This window comes from Harpegnathos saltator, unplaced genomic scaffold (assembly GCF_003227715.2).
Source record: "Harpegnathos saltator strain DR-91 unplaced genomic scaffold, Hsal_v8.6 scaffold289, whole genome shotgun sequence".
Lineage (NCBI taxonomy): Eukaryota > Metazoa > Arthropoda > Insecta > Hymenoptera > Formicidae > Harpegnathos > Harpegnathos saltator.
This window is the reverse complement of record NW_020230082.1, coordinates 385,171-405,937: the sequence shown is the minus strand read 5'-3', so window position 1 is coordinate 405,937 and position 20,767 is coordinate 385,171. Positions and strand designations below refer to the sequence as shown.

Sequence of the window (20,767 nt, the reverse complement as noted above, 5' to 3'; positions counted from 1 at the left end):
GACGAGAGTCCGCCCACGCACGGGCGGCGCGAAACAAACGCGAGACGTTCGGAGTTTCGTTCTCCGACGAATGTTTAGCGCGATCCTCAAACGGATTCCGGGAAAACAACAGAATGAATTACGAAAACGACGACGCACGTGCGTCGCTTCCGGCGTCGCGGCAAATCATGGCGTATTTCCGCCGTTGCCACCTTCTCTCCTGCGCGTCCGACGTCTTCTCGACGTCGACGATGAAGGAGACGAAAGCGTGATACTCCCGGCACAAAACGAACACGTACTTTTCTGAATGACGTGAATGCATTTACAATGGCCCGGCGAGATCGCTGATAAACCGTGTGTCTTGCGTCTGCCGCCGAATCTCGTTGAGAAATCTCCAGAAAAGCGCGCGCACATACTGCGTGAGTCGAAATTGAATCGATCGAAGTCGATGGTACATAAAATGTATCCTAACGATTGAACATTTATTTTCTCGCGAAAAATTATCTTACTTTTTTCTCGAAGAGCAGAGATATTTCTCATCGGGATATTTTTGTTATCGCGTTCGCGGTCTTGTCTGCACGAGAGAGTTACTTTTCATTTTCATGGATATTTTCGCGTCGACGTCGCCCAGGTTCGTCACCAATTCGTCTAGCGTGTGACTTTGCTCCCCTTCCATTAGCACTCGCGGCACCTTGTCCCGTACGATAAAATTGAAATTAGATTGAGATTGGCTCAGAATGAGCCCACATGTTGCGCGAATGCCGACTCGATTCCTCGACGTAACGCCGCACAATGAACGATTCATCGCGACATGGTCCGACTCGGTCGCAATGTCGGGGTATAGAGGATTCCGTGGTCCACGGAAGCGGTGGTATCTCGTGGGAAAACGGTCGTTCGCAAGCTGCTAGGAAAATCGTCCGAAGAAGCGCGACACGTGCAGCTAAACGTGCCAGTAACGCGATGGTTTTTCCGACGAACTTGCGCGCGCTTGGAACGAGCCTTTGAGAGCTCGTTTTCCAATGGTCTTCGACTCGTATTCTTAAAGAGCATCATGTGCTACAATTAGCATAAAAAAGGGCAATAAATTGTATGAAAAAGAGAGAGATTTAGAGACAGTACGAAAATTCCTACATCGTGTAGGAATCCTTGCGATGTGTTAACTTTGCTTTTCTTTACTTTTTGTTTAACAAATTTATTCCTACTTTAGAAATAAGCCAGCGACCACGAATTTAAAAAGAAGGTCAATTTTTTTGCGGTACAGCGTTTGCGAAATATTTTTCTCTCTCAGACGTTAAACGTAGATTCGCGATCCGCGGGAGGCACATTTTCGCGGTTCTTCGCGGGTTTTGTTCTATGATAAATATGGCCTAGATACGCGTTACGACGCGCGATCTATTTTCGAAATGTTTTGGCTGTCGACACGATGCTCTTCCCCTCGCTTCCTGCCTCATACACTCTCGGCCAATGGAAACGGCACGTATCCGCTGGCGAATCGATAAATCTTGATTCGCGTCACGAGCGGCAGCAAAACCGAGGCGCCAAATTATTTCCATCGCTAAACAGACCCTTGTTTCCCCGCGAATCTACGCAATACGTAACATCGCGGCGGCAATTTATTCTAATCAACGCCAAGACGAGAGACCGATCGAGACTGTTTCGTGTCCCTCACCCGCGTTTAATAATCGCTCGATCGATAACGTGCAGCTTTCGCGATAATAATAGACTGCGATCTATCCAGAAACTTATCTAAGATCTAAATTAATCTAAATTAAATACTATATAAATATTATATAACTATAAATAAAATCTAAATTAAAAGAAATAAATCGTAAAATATTAGTAAATCTCTACATACATCTTAACACTTGATAAAATCCGCGCTAGAGTATTGAAAAATTTCCCTCTTTGGCAAAGTGTCAGTTACTTGACTACTAGTTTCACCCTGCATTGTTTTATTAATTCGGATATTAGTTTTGATAATATTGCTACTTAATCAAGATTATTCTCCAATTGCGGCGCTGTTAACGATACTTGTCTCTCGATATCTTTACGTGCGCAACAGGCATTTTCTCTCTCTCTCTCTCTCTCTCTCTCTCTCTCTCTCTCTCTCTCTCTCTCCCTCCCTCCCTCAAGGAGAGAAGCGAAAGCTTTCAATTCCCTCACGATCCCATTGTGTCGTGGCAAAATATTTACGTGTTCCTTCGGAGGTAGAGAATTATGGAGTGGAGAATCTTCAAAATAACGACTCCTTAACAAATAATCCTGAAAAATAACGCGACATGAACGGATCTAGCCGTTTATTGATCCCGCGAACACACCGTCTTGTACCGTTGGGATTATGCGAATCAGCTCGTAGTAGTACGCGTCACGTGAAACGTGATGAGGACGGTTCATCTTCTTCGTAAACGAGACCGTTTATCTCGCGATTTGCCACGTCAGACGATTCTATCGGCATCACCGATGTCGGACGGTGGACCACCCCGCGGAGAATGCTACGAAAACTGGTTTCTCTCTGAATGAGTAAATACGAACGCGACACGACACGTACGAGCATAACGCGACTGTTCTCTCACGGAAGGGACAAGTAGGCTGGTTAGTACGTCGAGATAAGCGTGCAACACGCGCGAGAGCCAGCGCATGGATTCGGTAAGTTGTAACACGGTGTGACGAGACACGTTGAGAGAGAGAGAGAGAGAGAGAGAGAGAGAGAGAGAGAGAGAGAGAGAGAGAGAGGAAGGGGGGAGGAGAGGGAGAGTCGCGATTAAGTCGGGATACGCCGCCAGGCAAATTAAACTCAATCGCCTGAACTTGCTTTACCTTTATCGTCGCGGCGCTCTCCCCGCGAATGCCAAAGCCGCGGGCGATCAGCCGTTCCGAGATAACCATCTTGAGATTTTTGCAGTTATTGAAAATTTATATTCATAGGTTGACTCAGAGAGCCGGTGGGTCGAAACACCCGAGAGACATTTACATTGCAATTTATGTCGTTAACTTGTGATCTCTTGGAGCACAGTCTACACTTACCTGCGAGTCTTTAATTACGATGTAATGTCATGGAGCTTGTCTCTCAAATTTTTCTCAACATTGATTCGACTTTGACATTTGAGAATGTGTATTCTTTGGGGACTTGTCATTCCTAGATAAATTTTCTATCTACCATATATACAGTGCACGAATAATTATCTTTCCCGCACGGAAAAAAAGAACTCTGATAATTGAATTTTCCGTTGACTGGAAAGTATAGGGATCAGACAAGAAGAAATCGATTGTAGGAACAGAAATATTTCCGATAATACAAATAAACCATTCAATTAATCGCTCTCGGTTATTTCCCGAACTCTTGCGGAAATAAAAATGTCCCAGTTTTTCTTTTGTAACTGGATGGAGCAACAAAAATTTTAGTCACACCTACAAGTTGCTTTTTTCGTATTACCACCAAATTGTTTTAGAATACAATATAGCAATATATAATGTTGTATTATATTCCAAAGGAATTTTATATGAAATAGAAAGAATATGCATTGTTGCAAGATCCGAATTAACATATCGAATAACAGCCGTGTCACGAGCCGTGTTTCTTACTCGCGCCTATGATCGCGCTGACGAAGATGGGATGTGCAAATATTTCTTCCGTCCGTCCACCATCTATCATGTCGCGACAATGCGACGGTATTCGCGCGCTTGTGCAATAATTAAGAAATTCTCAAGCCGCCATTAATCTAAGCAGGCGCGATACATGCCGATGACGTACCACCGCCGGCTAACAAATGCCCGAGGCTGAGAAGCTCTCTTGCTGCTCTACCGCTGCGGTACACACATTCGTCGTTGCGCATCAGCGTGTGTGCGCTGCGTGTTTGCCGCGGTGCCCAGGGGCGCGCAGCGGCGACGTAAAAACGCGGCTAACATCGTTACGTTTCTCGTGTATCCATTAGCATATCCGATTACGATTCGCGATCCCCGTGTGTGGAACGAGATAATTAGAAAAGATTGCACCTTCGTTTCGTACGCGGGTATAAGGCGAACAACAGCAGCAGCAGCAGCAGCAACAGCAGCAACAGCAACAACACACACCTCGAGCCGCGTCGAGGATGTCGGGGAGGGGGAGAGGGGGCGGCTTTTTCTGCTTTATTTCCGCGTCCACGCGCGTCCGTACATAAAGCTGTAATTTCCGTTTGATGAATATCGCCGGCGCAAAAAAGCGTTGCACTTACGAGTCTTAATCGGCGTCCTCGTCAGGCCCGCTCTACATTGTAGCCTACGAGATCGCCGCGATATAACGAGTCCTCGAAACGCGAAACTCGCGCCGCGAGGCACTTGCATTCCTAGAAGAGGAATCCAATCGTGTTAGCACGCGAGTACGAAATTGTTGTGTAATTGTTTGCCCAAGCGTGCGCGGAGAATCTCCGAGATAATCTTCCGAGAGAATCTTAAATTGATGACGATATTTTTTTTGCCGGAAGAAGAAAAACTATTATTAATTGTTGCTATTATTAACACACAAGAAATGCAACGTTAAATTGAAGCACCAATCTCAAAGAGTCGGAATTCAGGACGAATGCCGGAATTTTAGGAAAGCTAAATACGATCGAGATTAGTAGAGATATCCGAATGTTAATTTTTACGTGTCTTACGTGTCTTAGGGCAGGGTATAACGTCGAATTAGTTTTAATTGAGCGTCGAGCAAGGGGAGGGAAAGGGAAGGGTTGATGAAAACCACGGAATAATCATGTCGATCGGGAGAATACGAATGTTAACTGCCGCCGAAAGTCACGAGCCGCGTTGTGCGCATACCGCGCATACCGCGATCGACGTCGTATGGGGTGACACGATGGCGGATAATGGTCGCTGTTGCATACCACCCCGAAGACAAGAGGCATAACGCGCGCGCATTCGTGACAAGATCCAGATCATCTTCTCCCTCCTCCTCCTCCTCGGCCACTTCCACCTCTCTCGAGCGCGCCGAGCACCGACCGATAAAATCTCACGCTAAGCCGCGGACACGGAGATTCTCGTTTAGAAAGAAAAATCTGGTAGTCGTGCTGTGTTACTCGATGGCCGATCGAGATTAGGGAGGCACGATCCCCGGAGCAGAACGGTCTCATTATTTCGTGGCAACGACTTCCAGCCGGAGATCATTACGCCCCGTAATGATGATTAATGACGGTGTTATTCGCTTTATCGCTTTAGGAAATATAATGCACGAAACGCCGCGTAACATTGTTTCCGCGGCAAATCGTGTACGAATAAATTAATATTTTAATTGCATTGTGATTAGAACAACCGCGACCATGTTATCCGTCTGCTCTGTATATGGAATTGCAGTCGATGCGTGACACGCATCGGACTGAAAACGGAAACTCGATGCTCGCGCGTAAACGCGTGATATGAAGCGCTAATCTGATCCTAATCCTAATCATACATTCCGGTGCGAGACTCGGCGGCGTTTCTCAAACCTTTCGATACGGAGAGAGCTAGCTGGTGCTCGCCATCAGTTCCCTTCGCGGCGATGCATTCCTGACTGCGCTACCGAGAAGTCAGACACGCAGACCCTTTTGTTTACCGTCCACGAACCACGTCGCATCGTCATAACGTAATTGGCAGAACAAGCGCAACGAGGCTCAGAGAGATTGATGAGTCTCCTTCTTTTCTTTGAGATTCGTCGGAACCTTCGGCATACTGTGCGCGACTCGCGTCCACCAAAGCAGTTCGACGGCTGTGTTAATAATTTACTTTACGACCGCAATTTTCGTAATTTTCAAAACGATTGCGACTCACAAAGACCAAGTTGTGTTATACGTCCATTAGAAATGTGCGAACCATTCGAATTCGAATCGATTTCGAATCGCGAAGATTCGAATACGAATCAAATACATTAGCGTTTGTGCGCATCAGCTACAAAACGGGCCATCTTTAAACCCTTAACTTGTAATTAATTTAACTTATAATTAATAACTTAATTATAAATTACTTTAAATATTTAAATATATATTTTATTCCCTTTCATATTAAAATCTTCCATCGTTATTTGCATGTTTAATAGTCATGTAAAATTTTTTAATGATTCGATTCGATTTCATTCGATTCGAATTCGGATTTAAAAAATGAGATTCGATTCGATTCGATTCGACATAAAAATTCTTGATTCGCACATCTCCAACGTCCATTGATACAACAATAATGATACAAATAAATTAAAAACGTTAATACAAAAAAATTATTTTATATAATAGATCATTTTTTTGTTTGTTTATTTGTACCGACAAGTTGAAAACGGAATGAGAGAGAAATTGTACGTAATTAAATATTTAAATACGACGATTTAATTCGATTGTTCGGTACGTGTTTAGGTTTGACGATTTTCGGACTTTACCACCAACGTGTTGTTGCGCTGCAACATTCAACACCTACATTCAGGCGACTCGAACTTTCTCATCGACCTTTTTATTTCCGACAAAACCCCTCTCGCAACTATTATCTATTGTTGTCGATACAATTATATTTATCAAACCTACGTACTGCGCTACCTTAAGGAGCAATCTGAGCCACATTTTTGTTTATTCTTTCGTATCAGCTTTCAGTCGCGCGGTCTTTTTATGCTCACACTCAATCTCAAATGGCTACCTAGCTTTTTCACGCGAGAGAAGACTACTTAAGAGTTAAAGAAAACGGGACGTGGGACCGGAGCTGTTCTCCGCTCTCTTAATCGCGGCACTCTGCAGCCGCGGTCAGAGTATTATTATGTGGTCAGCCTATTAGGGACTCGCATTATCAGCCCCCGTCGTGAGTAGGTGCATAAGGCCTTCCCGCCTGCTGTCCGCCGCATTGGACAAAGGTTCACGATTTATCGTGTATCCTCGAATGAATATTCTTCAAATACCAGCCACAATAGATTTCACGGCGACGCGCTTGTTAAGCGACGATGAAGCATGGCGAGTTTCGACAGTCGATTAGTCCCCCCTCCCTCCTCTCCCTCTCTCTCTCTCTCTCTCTCTCTCTCTCTCTCTCTCTCTCTCTCTTTCTTTGAGCATGTTAACGACGATAACGACGATAACATCCAATGATAACGACGATAAATTTCCAAAATCACGATCGTCAAGTGCATTATTTTATAACCCGAAGTTCCAAATTCGTCGTCTCGTCTCGCGGGTTAAATCGCGGTATTCGATGCAAAGAGAGATGGAAACTAGCGTAACGTCTTTAGTCTATTGACTAAAATACTTGACAAATTAGTAATCAAAATTACTCAATCGTCATACGTGTTGACTTTAATATGTTGACGTGTTAAATTATGAATGACTAAATCGATTGACGAAGTCACTCAATGTGCAATTAATCAAATCAAAATGATTGGTCGAAGCAATCATTACACATAATTACATTTCACTAGACGTACATTTCGAGTACACGTTTTAATCGGGAAAAATTTTAATCGATTAATGCTTGACAGTGGTAATTGACAGTTTAATTTCTCCTCTTTGGATAAGGACAGTCGTTAACATTTCTCTTCGATTACCGCGAATCGAACTCTTGACGAGATACATTATTCATCTTCTAGGCCGATACTTGAAGTTTGCTCGAGTGGCCCATTATATTTCCCCCCTCCCCCCCCCCCTTCCGTAATTTACCTCCGTCGTTTCGTCGGAATTGCATATAGGTCTGCGGTCTCGCTCGCTCGTGCGCGCACGAGTGACACGTTTCGCGGTCGTTCGGCGCTTTTGCGGTGGTTTTGCCGCTACGCAACAATCCTTCACGTAATCGGGGAGCATTAAGCGGTGGTTAGGGCCAGCTCGAGAACTCAAGAAAGAAGGTAACGAACGGATGGAGCGGGGCGAGGGGGAGGGGGGAGGGAGCAGAGCAGCCTCCATCATCAAATCGTCACCGCGGCACGCGTCGTCTTGTGAACGCGTCCCGTGCGCAGCCGGCGCGCAGCTCGACAAGATCCACCTGTCGATGAAAAGTATCGAGGTTTCTCTCTCTCTCTCTCTCTCTCTCTCTCTCTCCCTCTCTCGTCCATTCCCCCTTCGCTTGCTCTCTTGCAACTACCGGGAGACTCTCGCTCGCGCTCGGCGAGACGATGTAACCGCCGTTGAACAAATAACCTGTTACGTCGTAACAGTTTCTTCGACCGGCGTGTATAATTCCCGGTCTCGTTAACGGCGCCCTTGTACGCTTTTCGTCTTCTCTCCCGACTCTCTTCTACTGTCCTATCTCTTTCTCTCACTCTCTTCCTCTCTATCGAGGGGAATGTTACCCGGCCGTGGAGCCGACTACCTGTCAGCGACTGAAAGCGCAATCCCCCGAACACGTCTGGCGTCGCGTATTTATACGATCGTGCACACGCGGGACGCGATCGTTGCGTCTTCGTTTTTTCTATCTGTCGATCTCGCGATAATTCTCGCTTCTTGCATTTTAGAAGGAGAAAGGAAGAGAGGGTGGAAATTAATTTAATGAAGACAAAGCAATTAATAAACGTCCGGTGGCCTCATGCGCATCGTTTGTACTGAGCTTCCCTGATATACTCGTCCTAATGACTTTCATTACGGCAACGTAATTCGTCACGTATAAAATATATAATCGGAGACGTCGTCCGCCAGGAATCAGGATGTCTCGTTAACTTTTTTTTTTCGTTGGTCTTCTCGCGCCTATCTAATATCCCAGATGGGGTCATCGTTTCACTCTGCGCAGAATCGTGTGCACGATGAGCAGCCTCGGCAATTAGCGAATACAGATTTCAGATAAATCGGCAATGAGTTCACTATCACGGTCTCATCCGTGCGCTCTCAGTGTGGCATTTAGCTCGAATTAATATCAGCTTGTATGTAATTATGACAGTGCGACTGCACACCTTGATGTTCGCGTGTATTCTCTCTATGCGCTTTGTTGTCTGTTGCTTCTTATAAATAAAAAATCCCGGGAGAGAAGATGGAAATTTAAGTACATTTATTAGTCTCATTCATTCATATTAAAAAATTGTTCTCTTAGAGCGAATCGTCAAAATGTTTCTAATTAAATCGAAACAACAAATATTTCACCGATAATTAGTGAATATTCACTGGTTTCAGTGAAGACTGTCGCTTCGATGCTCCGACAATTTATCGGCTATATTAGCTCGGTAATTGAAAACGATGAAGACGCGCGATAAATTGCTGTGAAACCATCCTATATTATTTCAGTATCAAACGGCGACGACGTTCATTCTTCGCGCCCATTTAACCAAAAACATCGGCCGGTCGAAACGGTGCTGCGAAACGTTAGGTGATTATTAGAGATGTGCGAACTAATCGAATTCGAATCGAATTTAATGTAATTCGATCCGATTCGAATCCGAATCCCTATAATTCGAATCCGAATAACTCGAATAGGAATCAAATACATGATCGTTTGCGTGCATCAGCTACAAAACGGGCCATCTGGGCCTGTATGTTCGAACCCTTAGCTTGTAATTAACTTAACTTATAATTAATACCTTAATTATAAATCACTTTAATTATTTAAATATATATTTTACTTTAAAATTATATTACAATATCAATATTCCCTTTCATATTAAAATCTTCCATCATTATTTGCATGTTTAATAGTCATGTTACATTTTTTAATGATTCGATTCGATTTCATTCGATTCGATTCGATTCGACATAAAAATTCTTGATTCGCACATCTCTAGTGATTACCGAAGGTGGAGAGACGTGTGCATGCGGCAGACGATCTCGTGGCCGATGACGTTTGCGAGGTGGTTGCTGGCCGCCTGCGGCTTTAAAAGCGTCGAAGAAAAGATTAGCGATCGCGGTTAACCGCGAAGAAACGTGACGAATTTACGCGTCGCTCCTGACAGTTCGATTTCGCCAGTCACCTATGTTCGATCGGAATGACGCAGTGAAAATAATAATCATAATAATAATCGCCGTATACTGAGTGTGCGGCTGAGCTAAGCGGATATTTCGGTGCTAATTCCGTACCAGACACATCGTGATCACGTTCGCTTTTTGACGCCACGACGAAACTCCTCCAACCTTAAAATCGGAACATTCCGTCGATTACGATGATTCGTTCAACGAAATCTTTAAATTTCCGAATGATTTCATATCTTTCATATCCTTTTAGGTAAATATACAGAAGTACACAGTCAGCTCCGATTTTAATGAGACTAGGCTCATTCGACGCGTTTTTGCACGAGAAACAACTGTTTCCTTTGGCAAAATCGTCGCTCAGTTCCGCGAAGCGAGATATGAAGCGTTAAAGCAGATCATAATTCAGGTTAGGAAAGCTGTTATATCGACGAACTTTGGCGACATAAACATGCCTCGTAACTAACATAAACTTCCCGAGTAATATGCAAAAAGTTTTAGTCCGTGCTCACTGTTCGTTAAAAAGTTATTAATAAATGAAGTTAGTGATAAGAGTTTGCACCGAGCATGTGTACACACACACACACACACCGAAAGGGACGTGCGAGGAGGCCTTCGGCCTCCCACCCGCACCTCCCCTCGAGGGTCAACGGGTGCAACTCGCTTCATGTGGAAAGTTGCAATAAGTCGCAAACTCACATGTGACTTTCCATATGAAGCGAGTTTCACCCGTTAACCCTCGAGGGGGGGTGCCCCCTTCGGTGTGTATGTGTGTGTGTGTGTGTATACACATACTCGGTGCAAACTCTTATCACTAACTTCATTTGTTAATAACTTTTTAACGAACAGTGAGCACGGACTAAAACTTTTTGCATATTACTCGGGAAGTTTATGTTAGTTACGAGGCACGTTTATGTCGTGTTAAGAAATTGCTATTATTGGCGGGAATAATGCACGAATACACGCACTTCTCTAGGCGACGAATGTATTACTGAGCAACGATATCACAAATCGATTTAGATATGTCAACATCAAGGTCACGGAACACTCGGAATTAGTTACGAGGCATATTTATGTCGCCAAAGTTCGTCGATATAACAGCTTTCCTAACCCGAATTATGATCTGCTTTAACGCTTCATATCTCGCTTCGCGGAACTGAGCGACGATTTTGCCAAAGGAAAAAGTTGTTTCTCGTGCAAAAACGCGTCGAATGAGCCTAGTCTCATTAAAATCGGAGCTGACTGTGTACTTCTGTATATTTACCAAAGATTCTCATGGAATTGCTTCATTTAATTTAAAAAATCTTACTTTATTTTATATTAAATGGAGTTAATATTCAATTTTTCAATATAAAATTTAATTCATTACTTTGTGTCAGGTGTATATATATATATATATATTACTTTTTACTTGTAAATAATATGATCCGGAACGATGATTTTTTCTATTCCATTTTGCCTGTTCTAACGTAATCTTTCATCGTTCTAAAAAGGACAGCTTCGTCTCTAGCGCGGAGATTGACTGGCGTACGCGATTAACGATCTAGAATCGTCATTCCGCGTATACGGCGAGTGCGATCACGCTTCGTTCTCGTTAATAGAGTTTTCGCAATACCGCACTTTAGATACGATGAACGTTAATGTCCCATGCCGCCAGTAAGATTGGACGCGAGCCAGTATGATTTACACCCACTGTATACGCAATTTCCATTCCATTCTAACGTTCGCTATATCCGAGACATTTTATTACAAAGACTCGGCGTGTATGAAAACGCGCGTGCGATGGCGACGGTGGCGGTGCGTTGTTTAACCGACGTAAAGCGCGTAGGCCGTGGGTTTTTCTTCCTAGAATCCATTTCGAAGGCGCAGTGCCTGCTTTCGTAAATATATAAATACGTGCGCGTGTCTGGCGGTTATTAATAAATTTCTGCGGCAGCGTGTGCTCGCGCGCGCGAGGATACAGTGGCCAATCTTGCAAATCTCATAACGCCGCGATGCGCGTCAAAAGTCCGGGACATATCGACGCATTAAAAAGCAATATTCATACGCGTTGACGTAGGCGACGTACACACGGTGAGCGTATTAAGTCCCACCGGTGACCATTCGCCGCTTCGATTTGTGTGTTGCTCTTTAATGTCAAATACTGAATCGAGCCGAGCATTTTATTGATCAAGATGGCGAGCATGATCAACACCGACGATATTTTTCTACATTCTTCATCCCTCGATAATCGATCATTAAAGTTTAATAAGCTGATGTGCAGCGGTAACTGAATACATCAGTGATAATGATCTACATACGCAGTAAAGAGCTTTGTATATACAGGGTGTATCCGTACGAAAGGAATGACAAGAAAATATCGAAAATTCATACAGATAGATAAGTATATAGACAAGTAGGCGGAATAGCGAAAGGGCAGAAATATGTTTTAAACAGTTTTTATAATAGGTCATTGTTCCAAAGTTGAGGATTGTGTTTATAAATCTTATTCGTTGTAGTTTTCTAATCTCTTGAACAAAAATGAAGCTTTACGTTTAGTTAAAGTTTTTCTGCGATAACTTTCTACAGTAGCATTCATGTCTCTATGATTGCGAAAATTCCTTTACACAGAATTGTACTTTCTGTCGGATCTCAAACTAGTATCTTTTCGTTTAGGTCTACCTCATATACGCCTATACGAGTACGTAATCTCTGATTTCTTGTTTTCCAGATTTATTCACGACTATCATAAAGTCGATACATATGCAAGACAAGAAAATGAAGTACGTGCCACTGCAGGGCTTGAAATTTCTCATACTTTGATAATTTTACGTGATAGGACGACAAAGCAACACAGAAAAATCATCGCAGTCTCCGTGTTCTGTGAGTTTTTATTTAAAATATCTTCTCTCTCTCTCTCTCTCTCTCTCTCTCTCTCTCATTCATATCTTTTTCTCTCTCTATCTTGTCATTGTAATCTGGTATCGTCTTGCCGCGATTACCGGGCGATTTAGCCAGTGCGTTCTGTTATCAACGATGAACCGTATAACTGGCTTTTAACAGGCATTATCGTTAATTCGATCGCGACGAAAGCGCGGTCAATAAGATACGGCAGCGTCGTCGTAATAAACCGGCTGGCGAGAGAACGACGTACTCGTTCTGACTTAAAAGTTTCGAGCATACGTGCAAAGACAAAGAGTCTCATAAGGCTCTCGCACCCCGCAAGACCCCGTTATCGCGAAATGAAGAGAGTGAAGGAGAAAAAGATACATATATATGTATCAATGCGGGTAAATATTTATTGAAAAGAAATCGCGTGGCTGATTCAAGAGCATCAGCCGGATATGCTTTTTGGACGTGTATTCCTGCGAAGGACTTGAAATTTTAATTTATTTGCAACGACTAATAATCGGATCCAACGCGCATCTTTATACGCTTTCCTTCATCTTGCTCGGATTTTTTTTCTATACGTCGTCTAAAACGTGTGCGTCTTCGAACGACTGTGGAAAAACAAATGTTAGCGTTCTAGAGTTAACCCCCGAGAAGCAAGAAGGGAGTCGCGACGCGACGCGAAGAGAAACGTTCTCGAACGACACTCGACTTTCATGATGACGAGGGGTGAAAAGAGAGAGAGAGAGAGAGAGAGAGAGAGAGAGAGAGAGAGAGAGAGAGAGAGAAGGAGGTAGGATTCGTTGGAGCGCTGAACGGAGAAAGAGGAGGAGGAGGAGGAGTTGTACTACGAAGGAAGGAGAGAAACGTTCATTATTCTATTCCGGTGGAGCGAGGCCGGCAATCTGGTCTTATAAAATAAACCACTCTAGCTCGCGAGCGGTCGGCGCGATGTGTCAAATAAATCGTAGGCCGCTTCTTACGAGCTTACTTGCAATTCTCGCTCCTCCTACCTCGATTATCTGACCGTCCTCCTCCTTTCTCGGTCTTCTCTCTTTCTCCATGCCTCACAGCCTCTAAATCCTTTGCGCGCATACGCGCAAGCTTTCCTTAAGTACGAGGGACCGCCGCGCGGCGGTGGATCGCGGGAGGACGTAAAGGGCCGAGAAAAGTGGCACACAATACGCCACACTGTACGCGCATAATCCGCGTATTGCGCGTACGCCGCGTGATTTGCGAATGTTTGCGTCGAGAATACGACAGAAGAGAACGACCAGTCATGGCTTGGACTTTCGCAATGCATAAGTCATGCTTACTCGGCTGATGCTCCGAGCATCAGCAACGGAGGGATAAAGGAATATTGTGGTATATTTGTACTGACAATATTTTCCTTCTAAACATTCTCTCTAGAAAATTTTCTTTTTTATTCTGGATGTGCGAATTTACTCGATGATATCTGTCGGAGACTTGAGAGACAATCTCCGAGTCATCGACGAGACACTTTCGTTCTCCAAGTCGCGTGATTGATCGAGTCGAGTGATTTCGCGAATTACGATACCGGTTGGTATGACCGGATGCAGGAAAGAAATTCGCGAGCCACGTGCTATCGCGGACAATCGCGAAGGGGGAGGGGGACAAAAAGAAACACTCGTGTAATTCATCTCGCGTGTATATTATCGTTTGCTCGCGCGGATCTCTGCCTGCCGGTCGCGGCGGCGCTGGCGACGGCGGCGTTTTGCTCGTGTAAACACCGGAAGCGAACACTGTTACTCGCTTTATGATTCGCTCAAGACAATTTCGCGGCACTTCCAGTTCATCCAGTCCGTCCGTGCGGTCAGACTCCCGGTGATTTATAATTCAGCAAAAACTAACCTCCGCGTTAGAAACCGCGAATTTATTTACATGCCGGTCCCAAAAGCGATTAGAACCGAGAGAAGAGAGAGGGAAAGCACATTTCAAAATTTTCTGTGCACTTTGTACTCGTAGTTCTCGTTTTCCCCGATGGCGCCAAGCGTGCGAGGGACGCTTTAACGGGAGTTAACACGCTCCAAAACATCATTATTCTACAAAGTGTTTGACGTGTCGTAGCTAAAAATGTGCGATAAATGATCGCGGTGTGTGGACGATTTATTCCGGGTAATAATCTGATTCACCGTCGAGGGATTTCGAGAGAGAAAGAAAGAAAAAGAGAAACTTGCGTGTTTCTAGATGGCTCTCTTAGACACTTTTTCTCGCTCACTCGTCCCTCTCCCTCCTCTCGTTCGTTCCCTTCCTCAATTTGGAATTTGGATTAAAGAAGCACGACTCGACGGGCCAACGAGACACGCGAGGGAAGAGATTAAGTAAAGCCGGAATAAATTACTTCTTCTCCCCACTCCGTCGTGTGTAAGCCGCGCCTGGTCTGGCCACCGCCAGAGGAAAGCGCAGGGGTTAAACCTTGCTGCGTTCTCAGCGCGCGAACAGTGTCGGTGCATAGCCGATGTTTTGTTCGAATAATTGCGTCGATAACTGAGCCCTTTCGATATCGCAAAAGTTCGAAGTACGTATTGCGATACAAAATAACAGCTCAAACTTGCGCGATTACCGATTGCATCGTCTTTCGACGAGTATTCGGAACGCGACGAAGATCGCGAAGAAGACGAGAGAGAGAGAGAGAGAGAGAGAGAGAGAGAGAGAGAGAGAGAGAGAGAGAGAGAGAGAGAGAGAGAGAGAGAGAGAGAGAGAGAGACGGCTGTCGAGTACCGATCGCGGCTTAGATACTCACTCTCTCTCTCTCTCTCTCTCTGTTCAAAATTAATTAGTCAATCAATTAGCCGATTACCTTGCTGCTTCTTAATTGCAACCTGCGCGCGCGTTCTTTCCACTTCATTATCAGAAGCGGTGAAACGCCGAAACAAGAAATACATGAAGCGAAACGACTGCGACTGCATCGGCGCCTCTCTCACTCTCGCTCTCTTCCTCTCCAAGGTTAAAGGTTAAGGTTCAGAGGTTTCGTTCGATTATTTAGTCAGCAACTCTTATCTCGATGATTTTATCGGCATCGCGCTATTTTGTACACGTCTCGAGTATCAATAATATTTGCGCAGCACGGAAATTTTCCATCCGGCCAACGCGAGCGAGGTGAATTAGCGCGCGCCGGCTGCGCGAGACGCAATCGATCGCATCGGGAAATAAATGGCAGGAATCCGCTTAATCGTCCGGCGACGCAATACCAATTAAAGCTGCATTCCCGAACGATGTCTTCTCGGCTCGCGTGTGCACGCGCGTACATACGCGAGAGCCGGGTGTACTACCCGGCAAAACCTATCGATATCGCGCGCGCGTCATCGCCCCGACATCGGGGCTACCTTCGATGACGCACACGATGCATCTTCACGCATTTCCGCGACGCATTGCGTCGTGGACGGCCCGGCGCGCGTCCATAACGCGTCCGCGTTGGTATATCGACATCGGGCGTCTATTATTACCGCATGTCCTGTTTACCGCATCAATTTATTTAATTTCGTAGTTTACGTAGTACACACCGACTAAGAGAGGGGGAGAGAGATATACGTCTGTCGCGATGTCGCTCGAAAGATTCTCTCCGACAGTCCGTCACCAAGAATATTTGTCTACGAGAAAGATTTCTTTTGACATATCTCATATTTATTCACAGAAACATATGTTGAGATTTCCCAAAATTTATCCGAAAGAGATTTTGGGCTGTTCAATAAACAACTCTTCTCCGAACGTTTTCAACGGTAGATTTTTCAAAGAAAAATTCAGAATTATTACACGGGCCAATACGTATCCGCGACGCGAATGAGATAACTGAAGGATCAGTGCCGTGCTCGAATTTCCGTGTTTACGTCGAGTGACTCGCGCAATTCGTCCAGCCCGCGTTCGAAGAAAACGCGATCGTCACCGGGAATGAGGATCGTCGAATGGTCGAATGGTCGAAATTGCGCGGTGGTGTGATCGCAGATGAAGCGTGCACGCGGTAATTTTCACCCGACAACGTGAGACACATGGTCCAATTCAGCTTTCCAAGCCCTGATTAATGGGTCCGCCCACGTCCGTCCGTTCCGCGCGTCTGTGTCTTTATCTATAAGTATTACAGGGGAGCAGCCTGTGTCGTACTCACGATATTGCCGCGCTTTCGCGAACTCCTTTCCGAGAAAACTTGGCCGGGGATCGGCCGAGTTGAAAACACCCCCTTCGTCCCTTCTCCCGCTGCCCCTCGTCCTCCTCGTCGTACCTCGGGGGCTTCTGGCTTTTCTCAACCCACTCTCCCTCCGAGCAGCCTCCGGTTGCTCTCTCCCTGCACGGAGCTCGATCACGGATAGCGCGCGCGCCGAGTCGTAAGATCGACGCGCGGGCTTGACGAACAGAGAAGAAGGGTAGGTTCCGACGGAGCTCCTTCGTCGCCGCGCGCTCTAGTCACTGCTCCGAAAGGAGATTCGCGCTAACGAATGAACGGACGAACGAGAGCTGATTCACTGTGCACGTATTCCCGCTGTTATTTCAGGCCGGTCGGCGCGACGGCGACGGCGACGGTGACGGCGGCCACGTCGTTACAGATCCTCCTTCGCTCCTTTCCACGCGCCTTCCATCCTCCGGTCTCTCTCTCTCTCTCTCTCTCTCTCTCTCTCTCTCTCTCTCTCTCTCTCTCTCTCTCTCTCTCTCTCCAAAGTTTCCCCTCGCTTCTGTCTGACAGATGATCGAAACTCGCGCGATATCCCGACAACGACTTCTCTCTCCTCTCTCACAAAACTCTCCTTGTACCACACGAAAGCGATCTTCCGGTTCTCGCGGCTCTCCCTGATCCTAGCACCGAGCACGTACGGTCCATTCACTGAGACACCCCGAGACCGTCGCACCCTCGGAGGGTGTTCTCCAGTCCGACGCGTCACTGCCTAGTGTCACTGTAGTTTGAAAGTTGGCGCGCGTAGCAAGATTGTCGCGCAGGATCGGACGGTCGGTCGGTCAATCGATCGATCGATCGATCGATCGATCGTTTGGCGGCGCTTTCTCGACAACAAACTCGTGTCACCGCCGCTCTTCAGAACAGATCGCTTCGAAGACACGCATCCGTCCGGCCGCTCGCGGTGCTCGTTGCGTTCTGACTGCGTTGTGTTTCTCTCTCTCTCTCTCTCTCTCTCTCTCTCTCTCTCTCTCTTCCTCCTTCTGATTCGTCTCGTCGAGGAGAGGCTGCCGTCGTCGCGGCGGCGACACTGACGGGACTCGGGCACTACTCGCGGGCCCAAGAGAGGAGAAGGAGGATGTGCAGCACGAGGAGGAAAGCTCGGGGCGAAGTGCCAGAAGAGCCGTCGCTTGAAATAACCGCTCGTCCGCGCGTTCGTTCCCTCCGCAACCCCTCGTGGCTAGTCTCTCGTGTCCCCACTACCGGAGTGCGAGAGATCGCGTCGCCGGCAAAACTCCGAACCCCACTCCGTTGCCGCGCGGTACCTTCGCTCCCTTTCTAACTCCGCGCACGTCTCTTCGTCTTGCTTCTCCGACCGCCACCTCCACCTCCACATCCTCATCCTCCTCCTCCTCCACCACTGCCACCGTTGCCGCCGCCGCCGCCGCCGCCGATGTTGCTGTTGTTGCTGCTGCTTGTGCGCTTCTTCAGCACGTCGCCTCGCACTCGCGATGCAGTTTTCGCGCCATTCTGAGACGTCAGAAAGCGGAGACGAGATTCTCTCGCGTTTTTCAGCATCCGATGATTTCTGCCCGATTAATCGGGGAGAGGTAACTTTCTCTTCTTTTGCTGCTGTTATGTAATGAGACAGACAGGATAACCGAAAGGATCTTTTCTCTCGGTTTGCTTCTTTATCAAATGTTATCCTTTAATTATTTGTTGATATCTGTGTGTATTATTATTCGTTCATGTTATTGCTCATTAAAGGTATTATATACCTTCAATGAGTTGACGAATGATATTTATTCAAAGATAGTTTTCAATAAATAATATGGACAAATAATGCACTACCGAGACATTGTCTCAAGTTCTCTCTAAGGGTTCTAAGGGTTCGACGATTCAGGACGTAAGGATAACTTGAGCAGGGGTAAATCCGCATGAAACGAGACTCTTTTTCCTGTTTTGTAACAAGATGCAAGTGGAAAAGAAACTACCCTACAGGTCGGATCGTCCGGACGTGTATGCCTAACGCGAGGGCTGCAGTGGGCGTTTGGAAAAAAAGTAATTTTTGCAATCGAATGTCTCGCACGGACCGAGAGATCGCGCGAAAGGAGAGATTCCGCGCGCGCGCAGGTGTGAGAAAGATGCCTCGCGTAAGGTTGTTGCGACGGCGCAGCCGTTTGTCCGGTGTCGGTGCGTGAATCGTCGCCGTTGCCGCCACTTTTCACAGGTAATCTCGATGCTCCACCATGACCGCAATATGCCTGAGAAGCAGCCCTATTTTTCTTTCGTCCCTTTGCGCCACCGTGTGCCCGGAACACATTCGGGACATGTGTCGTCCTTTCGTCGACCACCTTTTTGGTTTCCCTCGGGATACTCGACGCACACCATGAACGGCGGCGGCGACGGCGACGGCGGAACGAACGCTGGTGCTGGAGAGAGAACTGCCGAGATTACCGGCCTTCTTCTCTATTTCTCTTCGTTCCCCCCTCGCTCTTTCTCACTCTCGGTCCCTTCCCCTCTCCGAATCCTCTCACTGCTCTCGCGTCGCTCCCTTTTCCACCCCCGGGCGATGTCTGTCTCCGACCGTTATTTATAGAAAGCCCACGATGACTCGCCTAATCGTAACGACCCGCAGACCTCACGGATACCTATTATTATCCAGTCGAATTAATGAAACTCGCTCGTGGCGATCACCAGCCGCGCTTAATTTACGCTCGCGTCGCTCGTGCAGAGAGGACGCGCGTCGCCGACACCGTCGCCGTCGCTGTCGTCGTCGTCGTCGTCGTCGTCGTCGTCGTCGTCGTCGTCGTCGTCGTCGTTGTTGTTGCCTGTCGTGTCTCTCGCACACTCGTTGGCTCACCTTACTTATTCAACTCCTTATTCGCTGTGTGTCGCGCGACAAATCGAATTCCCGATGCTCGGGCGCTGCTCGCGCACGCTCTTCGTCGCTTCGTTGATACGTTCACCATGTAAGGCATGCTGATCTCCACTGATTACCTCAATGTTCAATTCGAGTTTGAGTCACCAAAAGTGCAGCAAATCAGTGTAATTCGCGATGCGTTTATTCCTTGGTTTCGTTGGCTCTCCATCAGCTATATATACTTAATTTGTTGTACGCAATTGATTACGTTTTAAAATGAAATGAATGAAACGCAGCGATATCACGATCACCAACAACCACTATGACGGTCAACGTGTTAATGGAGCGCGCATCGCCGCGAAATAACTCGCGAGTCGCGTGCCGTGTTAATGCTCGTTCATCATCCGCGCGAGGGCCGTAAATCATCGCGATGACTCATCGATCTTATTTTTATAGTTTAATGCTAAGTGGTCGCGCGTCCGCGACGCGACGCGACGCGACGTGAACGCACCTAAAAATTTATCTGGGACAGGCTGAAAGCTGAGGGTCTTTGTCGCGTCACGTACCGTCTAAATATAAATCTTTATGGTGCCCCGTAAAAGAACGTTCCCCTTTCGGGGCCCATTCGGGTTACAACGGAATCGCATCCACGCGCCGCGTGGATTTACCTCTTTCTCTCCCTCTCTCTCTCTCTCTCTCTCTCTCTCTCTCTCTCTCTCTCTCTTTCTCGTGCGCCCATCCACGGAGCAAACCCCGTTCATCAAGGTGCGACTCATTCCTCTTGCGAGAGGTGATGATGAGAGGAAGAGAGAGAAAGACGGGACCGTTAAAGGATTCATTATTTTCGAGGAGATGCTTACATTATCTCGGATTTATAAGCTACGAACGCTAGACGGATCGCTAGGCCGTCGGCCATGCACTTCTGTTAATGACAGGAAAGAGAAGGGAAGGTAAGGGGGAGGAGAAGCGAGCGCGAGAGAGAGAGAGAGAGAGAGAATGATCGGTAGCTTTGACAAGTATCGATCGCGATGAGCTTCTACATGCATATCGTGCTGTCCCTCGCATGAGATCTGTATCTTAACTCGC

General features: G+C 46.5%; 1 protein-coding gene across 1 annotated transcript in view; it reads right to left on the bottom strand.

Annotated features, from left to right (window-relative positions):
• Positions 1–18,039, bottom strand: part of LOC105190664 (fibroblast growth factor receptor homolog 1) — a 51,675-nt gene extending 33,636 nt beyond the window's left edge. Inside the window, exon 1 of the mRNA XM_011153522.3 lies at positions 16,819–18,039. The gene's annotated coding sequence lies outside the window, so the exon portion shown is untranslated. The remainder of the gene's footprint in view (positions 1–16,818) is intronic.
• Positions 18,040–20,767: the final 2,728 nt, after the last annotated feature.